Source organism: Saccostrea echinata, unplaced genomic scaffold (assembly GCF_033153115.1).
Source record: "Saccostrea echinata isolate AGI-Se365-2 ecotype Australia unplaced genomic scaffold, CSIRO_AGI_Sech_v1 ptg000072l, whole genome shotgun sequence".
Classification (NCBI taxonomy): Eukaryota; Metazoa; Mollusca; class Bivalvia; order Ostreida; family Ostreidae; genus Saccostrea; species Saccostrea echinata.
Window position 1 is genome coordinate 904049 of NW_026889821.1, and position 8731 is coordinate 912779.

General features: G+C 37.8%; 2 pseudogenes; one reads left to right on the forward strand and one right to left on the reverse strand.

The window, feature by feature from the left end:
- The first annotated feature begins 357 nt into the window (after positions 1-357).
- Positions 358-1618, forward strand: LOC133176232 (P2X purinoceptor 7-like; annotated as a pseudogene).
- LOC133176233 (uncharacterized) lies at positions 1615-7737 on the reverse strand (annotated as a pseudogene).
- Positions 7738-8731: the final 994 nt, after the last annotated feature.

Consider the following 8731-nt stretch of genomic DNA (forward strand, 5'->3'; position numbering starts at 1 on the left):
GGTTTTAATCCTTTTATTTTCCTCGATGTTGGGTTTATGTTATTGAGCATGCTACATCTTAGGCTTAAAAAAGAGGGTGTATAATATTCAGATTCTTAAAGGACTTATCGCATACTTTCAAAATCTTTCAAATTAGATCAATTTTAACTTCTTTGTATCAATAATAATTAAATCGGTTCATTTTGGTGCCGATAATTAGCGAATATTTAGCAAATTAGTAGGTTTAATTATACCCCTTCGCTCGATCGATCTCCAGTTAATTCGGTAGGGTGTCACGTGGTACCGTGAAGTCATAGAAGCCCTTTCAATCAGCTGATTCTATACAGTAAGAGATCGATACTGTCAAAATTTATTGCAATGGACAACGAATATGCCGATATTGATGATGTTCCTGGTAATATTAACATTCAACCCTACATGTTTGAGCCACCTTCACGTCCGAATGTCCAGGAAAGCAGCGAGGAAAGCGATTATGGCGATGAGCATGATCATTGAGATCGCCGACTAAATACATTTTGGTCAGTATTAAAGTAGCATCGTTAATTTATTTTATAGTGTTCGTGACAATTTTGCATTGTTTAGTTAATCTACAAATATTTTATCTTATTTAACACAACGAAACTAGTTTATATATCGCTTAATTCAACAGTAAATGATCCGATATCTAAGAACTGTTGTAAAACTTGCGCACAACATGTCTTATCCCCGGTTTTCAATTTAACACATATTCTTTCTTATTTTTAAACATTTAAAACAATAAAAAAATTAATGTCTCATTTATTTTTGATAAATGTATAAGATCATACCAAATTTGCTAGCGATTTTGCTCCCCTTCAAATTGTGGATGGAGGGGTGGGGTGGGGGGGGGGTGTTCAATGAATGGTACAGTGTTAGATGTCATACCAAGTTTTTAATTTCAAGTTTGAATCAAGTTTTTTGAAAAAGTATGGCTTTTTGCAAATCACTGCAAATTCTAAATTTTGTTTTCATTGCTTAGGTGCGAGTGTGGATCCTGTCAGCAAATGGGAACAATAACTGAAAGCGTTTGTTGTGTGGAGCTGCCAGCCATAAACAGTTTTCGGGAGTCAAGTGACCTAGAATGCATCACTCATCATCAGACATTCATAGACAATTGTTTAAATGTCAGAGTCCTTGAGGTTAGCCTTCACGACTTCATTCAGAGAGAAGGGCCCCTAGATGATAACGAACCAATTAATGAGTAAGAAAATAAGAAACTTTATATTCAATCTTTAATCAAGATAGTATTGAAAACATTATCATGAATAATTAATTGTTGAAATATTTACAGCAACATTTTTAAAATCATAACAATAACAAATGATAAATACTTCATATCAATAACTTATCAATAACAGTAAACAAAAACAGGAACAAATAAAATTTAACATATATACATCTAAACAAATTACAATAGAGCATTTATTTTTTTTTTCAGAGTTTATCGACATATCGCCTTTCGACGATTTGTGCTATGGATATGGCACAGACTTGGAAAGGGCAATCGAAAGTTCTTCCGGCATGTGTGGTTTCCAGGATAAGTCACACGTTCCCATCTGAGACCTATGTTGGATTTCATTACCCTCGCCCCGATTCCTAACGCTGTCGAGCAAATCTGGTACGGCGGGTGGTGACCAACTCTTGCTTGTCAACTGCAGTGTACGCTGATGTTAGGGATGGTGGCTGATATCCAAGGATGGCCTTTCCATCTGCTGTGGCTGCAGGGAATGATGGAAGTTGCAACCGTCGTTCCACAAGGTTCAGCCGCAAGAAGTCCACATAGTCTGTGAAAAGTGACAAGAAAATGACTATATTTTCAGTATGCAAATCATTCAAAACATGTTCATTTTATAATCTTATATGTATATATTTTTAAATGATTTTCAAGTTTCTGTTTTAACTTTCAAGTATAATGCCTCTAGGAACAAATAAAATTAAATTTTGTACATAGAGTTATGTGTTTACATTGTTTTGAAAGCTTAAAATTTATGTCCTTACTTTAGTTTACAATGTGTCTTACCATAAGTAATGGGAGTCTTGTGTGGCTTGACAACAGTATGTTCCCCCTTTTTTCCTTTGGGATAGTTAAGCTGCCACTGTAACTCCCCAGCCCTGGTCACAGCTTGATGACGCTGTCCATTCTCGTTAAAATGTAGAGCTGCCACACTCAGTCTGTACAGAATAAAAAGATATGTTGATTACTATTAAATGAATTTACTGCATTGAGAATGTATGTAATAACAAGACGCCCATGGGCCACATCGCTCACCTGAGCACATTGGCTAGGCAAAAATACAAATCAGTTCAGCATTGAAAAGATTATTTTGGGGGGGGGGGGGGGGCTTGAATTTTAAACTGCCTATACCTTCCATGTCAATTTAACAAATAGCTTTGTTGTACTTGAAAAGATTTTTAAAAATTTTTCCCATATATTCCTTTGTAAAAATTTGATCCCCCATTGTGGCTCCTCCCTATCCCAGGGGTCATCATTTGAACAAACTTGAATCTACACTACCTGAGGATGCTTCCATATCAGTATGACTAAACATTGTTTTTCTGTTCTTGAGAAGAAATATTTTTTCTATATGTTCTTATGTAAAACTTTCGATCCCCCATTGAGCCCCACCCTACCCCTGCAAAGGCGGATCCAGGGCTGGCAGGCTGGGCGTGCGCCCCCCGTTTTAATTTTTTTATGTAGAACTTATGTGTCCATTATCCTGAAATCAAGGAAAAAACATTTCTTCCTTGTAAGAATTCATCAGCTTCCCGGACCCCCACCATGGCCTTGCTCTAGACCCACTGGGGGCTTCAACGCAGACCCCAGACCTAATGCCTCTACTGCCCCCCCCCCTTTACGAAATTCCTGGATACACCACTGCCCCTGGGGTCATCATTTGAACAAAATTGAATTTACACTACCTGAGGATGCTTTCATATCAAAATGACTAACCATGATTTTCAGTTCTTGATAAGAAGATAATATCCTATATGTTCCTATGTAAAATTTTCAATCCCCCATTGGGCCCCACCCTACCCCCGGGGGTCATCATTCGAACAAAATTGAAATTTTACTATACCTGAGGATGCTTCCATATCAAAATGACTTGACATGACTTTGCAGTTCTTCAGAAGAAGATATTTTCCTAAATATTTCTATTTAAGACTTTGATCCTCCATTGTGGCCCCACCCTACCCCCCAGGGATCATGATTTGAACAAAATACAATCTACACTACCTGAGGATGCTTCCACATAAATATGATCAATCAGGGCTTTGCTCTTCTTGAGATTTTGAAAAAAAAATTCCTGTATATTTCTATGTAAAACTTTGATCCTCCATTGTGGCCCCACCCTACCCCCGGGGGTCATAATTTGAATAAATTTGAATAAACACTACCTGATGATGCTTCCATATAAATATGACCAAACAGGGCTTTCCTGTTCCTAAAAAGATTTTTTTTTTAATTTTTCCTAAATATTTCAATATAAAAATTTGATAGTCCATTGTGGCCTTCCCCTTCCCCCGGGGGTCATGATTTGAACAAATTTGAATCTACACTACCTGAGGATGCTTCCATATAAATATGACTTATCGTGGCTTTGCTGTTCTTGAGAAGAAGATTTTTAAAGATTTTTCCTATATATTTCTATGTAAAACTTTGATCCTCCATTGTGGCCCTGCCCTACCCCGGGGGGTCATGGTTTGAACAAACTTGAATCTACACTACCTGAGGATGCTTCCATATAAATATGACTTAACATGGCTTTGGTGTTCTTGAGAAGAAGATTTTTAAAGATTTTTCCTATATATTTCTAAGTAAAACTTTTATCCTCCATTGTGGCCCCACCCTACCTCCGGGAGTCATGATTTGAACAAATTTGAATCTACACTACCTGAAGATGCTTCCATATAAATATAACTCATCATGACTTTGCTGTTCTTGAGAAGAAGATTTTTTAAAGGTTTTTCCTATATATTGCTATGTAAAACTTTGATCCTCCATTGTGGCCCCGCCCTACCCCCGGGGGTTTGAATCTGAACAAATTTGAATCCACACTACCTGAGGATGCTTCCATATAAATATGACTCATCATGGCTTTGCTGTTCTTGAGAAGAAGATTTTTAAAGGTTTTTCCTATACATTTCTATGTAAAACTTTGATCCTCCATTGTGGCCCTGCCCTACCCCCAGGGGTCATGATTTGAACTAACTTGACTCTACACTACCTAAGGATGCTTCTGCATGAGTTTCATCTTTCCTGGCCCTGTGGTTCTAGAGAAGAAGATTTTTAAAAGATGCTATTAATTTTTCACAAATTCTCTATTATCTCCCCTTGAAAGAGGATGTGGCCTTTCATTTGAACAAACTTTAATCCCCTTCACCCATGGATGCTTTGTGGCAAGTTTGGTTGAAATTGGCCCAGTAGTTCTGGAGAAGAAGATGAAAATGTGAAAAGTTTACGACAACGCCAACAACAACGACAACGACGACGACAGACAACGGACAGATTTTGATCAGAAAAGCTCACCTGAGCCGAAGGCTCAAGTGAGCAAAAAAGTGAACCTCAAATACTGCATGGAAATGTTTGCTCGACAACTTTAGGAAATGTTTAAAATTACCTGGCCAACATTCCAGGGTAGAAAAAATGTGTCGTCTTGGGTGCAAAGCTGTTCACAACACTGTAAAACACCTCCAGGCCATATGTCTGGTGCAGGGGAGATAACTTTCCAATGTCATTTATTAGGAACTTGCTTTTGACCACTTCAATCAAAAGCTTGTGGGCTCTGGAACCTGTAAAATATCAAAGATTAAATGTTAGCCAGTAGCCACGTAGTTATTAATATTTCAATAACCATTCTTGGTTGGCCATGAGATTTGAACCTTAGTTAAGTATATTACATGCATCAAAATTATTTTTGTGATCATTCAAAAAGTACATTCAACATTACCTTCTCTAAGCCATTGTCTGTCCTCATTCAACACACCATGATGACAGCTGTCATGTCTGTCAGTGACATGTTCCACCAAAGATGACCATTTCTGTTCCTTCATCTCCCCATCATCCCCACTGGAGGCTGCCACCCAGTAACATTGGTTGACTGAACTCTTCACCCAGAGTCGAATGTCCTCACAGTCTCGCTTCTTGGCTGCCGATTCCAGTTTCTTTGAAACACCTGTATAATAAATACTTAATTAATAAACTACTTAAAAGATATTTCATATAAGCTTTAATGATATATATTGCTAATGCAAATATTTACAACTCAACCTGTTAAATAAATATCATGAATACTTTGCAGATATAACATCTTTTTTTTTTTTTTTTTTATCTCAGAACTTATTTTATTACATTGACACAATTTTAGATAAAATACCTTTGGCGAAGTGCCAGACATCAAAGTAGTGTTTCTTGTCTGCATGCTCAGTCCTCATGTACTTCTTAACCATCCCATGCCTGTCTGTTACAAGGGCCTGGACATTGATGCCTGCCTCCTCCACTCTTCTTAGTCCCCTCTTCAAGCCTTCTAACTCCATATGAGTTGAACCAGCAACCTCGTTACTCTGTAAATTATAAAAAAAGAACATTAAGATAGGTACTGCGCAAGTGTATGAATAAAGAATGTTTACACAAAACTGCTGTATTTACAAATTTTCATTCATTTCATTCACCTTAATTCAGATTAAGATTTTTATGAACTTTTTAATGGCTCTCAAGTTATAATTCATTATTCAACAAGTTATACAGTGTAATTAAACAATCTAAATCTTTACTTAAACCAAAAATATTTCTCTATCTATTCATTATAACATTGTTAGGAACAATCTACCGTGAATACCACAGTGACATGTATATGTACCTGAACTAATTGGAAGTCCAACACTTTTCCATTCTCTAAGTCCATTAGGGTGTAGGATCCGAACTTGGCGATTTACCTGGAGAATCCCATCTCGCATCACCACCCAGAGTCAGAATTCTATCCCGATACATGTCCAACAGCTCAGCTTGATGGAAATCCCATGTGAATAGGACTGCTGGCACTACATATGCTGACTGAATCCTGTTGAATGTTGACGAGGAAATGGCTGGCACTTTCAGGTGTTGGAGAAACCTAAGACATTTTGATGCATTGAGGCCACTGAACACAATTGAGCCGGCTAAGAGTAGGTTGGACCAAGGCATCCCATGATGACTTCTTTGGCTTTCCCACTGAGAAGAATGTCCATCTGAGCACACAGAAAGAGTCCCAATCATTGTTCCCCTAGTAAACTGGACAGATGTCTCGCACAGCTTACCACAGTCTGCACAGTGCTGCAACAGCTTGGCCAGAGATGTCTCGGAAACCAAGAAGTGCCGTTCCTCTTCAGGTGGGGCATTGACCCTCAACGGATAACCACCAATGGCTCCTCATTTGCCTCCTCATCGGACTCGCTGTCCTCTGCCTCATCCAATGGATCGAAATTTGGGTCAGGTTAATGAGCAGGTGGATCATCATCCTCACCATCATTATCAACAGCAAGCTGTCTCGGTGCTGGTTCAGGAGCCACCAAGCCAGCAGCTACTTTAAGTGGGACCCCATCTGAAAGGTTCGAACACTGGACTGCAGTGGAAACTGTCTGCACGGTAGAGGTGGATGGCAGCGACACTTGAATCCGCCTTGTCCTTTGTGGGGGTCGCAAGGATGCCTGGGTGCCTCTGGACATCTCGAAGGGTGGTACAACATGGGTGCTGGAATCTCTTTTGTTGGAAACATTTTCCAGTACTGTTTCATCCTCTGAGGTGGTTGGCAAGTCTGGAGGGTTAGAGTTCTCCTGCACATTTGGTTCATGAATCTCTGGGGTGGCTGGTGTACCCTTGGGCTCAGGATCTTCCTGGTCAGTTGGTGGTGGGCCTGAATCCTCCACAACATTCCTTGGTTCCATTTCCTGCAGAATTTGCCGAATGACCTGAAATTAAGGGGGAAACATAAGCATTTATAATCGGTCAATTTAACAACAAAAAGATTAAAGAAAAAAAAAATGGACAGCCCCCTCCTTACTGTTATTGTCTGTTATGTACAATGTACTTATCTAGTAGTAAATTTCATGCATACAAGAAGCATACCTTAAATATGATAACCATGATAACATACTCTGGATATCACAAGTATTTCAGATAAACTTAATTGGCAGGTATTTCAAAATTTTAAAGTGTCAGAACAATTAGGCCTATGTGTGTCAAAATTTTACAGGCACGTGCAGTTTTATATAATTATGCTCAAGTCCGTTACAGAATGCCTATACTTATATTTTATATCAGAAATAGGGACCTTTTTTTTGAATCTAATTATTAAATATCTTACGATAATACATATGACTTAATTCGGCTTTCTGGCGTTTCGGAAAAGCGCCTCTTGGCTTTCTTGACGGGAGGGAAATGGTGGCATTTTCGTCCTGGGACTTCTGTAGGGTAAGAGGGTTGTCCGGAACTGCTTCGTCTCGCAGGCGAATTCTGGCTCCTAAGTACCCGATCTCCTTTAGTTTTTCTGGGTCTCTATCTAACTGGGACTTCGAAAAGTGCAGGGAACACAAGCGGTTGTTCTCTGTTGGCACAAAGTTCTCACGGCGACAGTAAATTGTCCAGGTCTTTCTTCTATCCGCATCCTTAGGAAATCTGAAAAAGCTCAGGCCGGATTCCTTCCTCTGTCTACTGTTACACCCAAAGGCGGCACAATAAGGCATTATCACACTATTATCGATTGCTTTCACTAATCTGATAATTGATTTTTAACGGTTGTTTGCGGATAAGATAACAAGATGGCCGATGGCTATTTTCACCTCCTCGATCGAAAGGGCTCCTCTGACGTCACAGGCAATGGCGCGGAAAATCGTAAGAAAAATATGCATATCGCGGAATTTGAATTTCGTTGTCTATAATCTTGCAAAATAAGCTTTGTTTCAATTTTAAATTATTTTGGTTTTATTATATAACATACATAGAAGTCATTTTCACTCAAATTTTTTAAACTCTACATGCATGTGATAAGGCCTTTAAAATGAATATTTATTATTACAGGGTGACGGGATTTTTTTCTTTTGGTTTTCAAATACTTATTAATATGATTTATCATAACATCCAAGAAATGTTTTATTAGACGTACTTTCTTTAGATCAAGATATAGACTCAATGAAAACGTAGTTTAAGAATAATATGCCGGGACCAGTACACACCTGTTGCATGTAATGGACTAATTGGAAGGAAACAGAATTCTATTTTGAAAACAATTTACATCAGGCACCGTTTTGATTAGTGAAAATAGATACTTATCATTTGTATTTATTATTCTTCTTAGACTTGGAAATAGTCCTGAATATCTTCAGAATGAAAAGAAAAATAGATCGGAATATTGTCTTTTTCTCTAAATTCATTTCTGTAATCATCTCTCTTTCAATTGTAAGCATTAGATATAAATAGCACCCTCTGCTCCTTGTTCGAATTTTAAAAATGTTTAACACGCCCGTGGGAAGCGAAAAGTAATCTTACTGCAGTACTTCCATCAGGCTCAATTACAGTAATGCGTGTATTTTCTAAAAACGTCCTGTAAACTGTTTTCTTTTTGTATTTATTGTTTTTATTTTTTTTATTATTAAGTAATTTATTTATTTATTTATTTATTTATTTATTTATTTATTTATTTATTTATTTATTTATTTATTTTTTTTTTTGCTTGTCAAA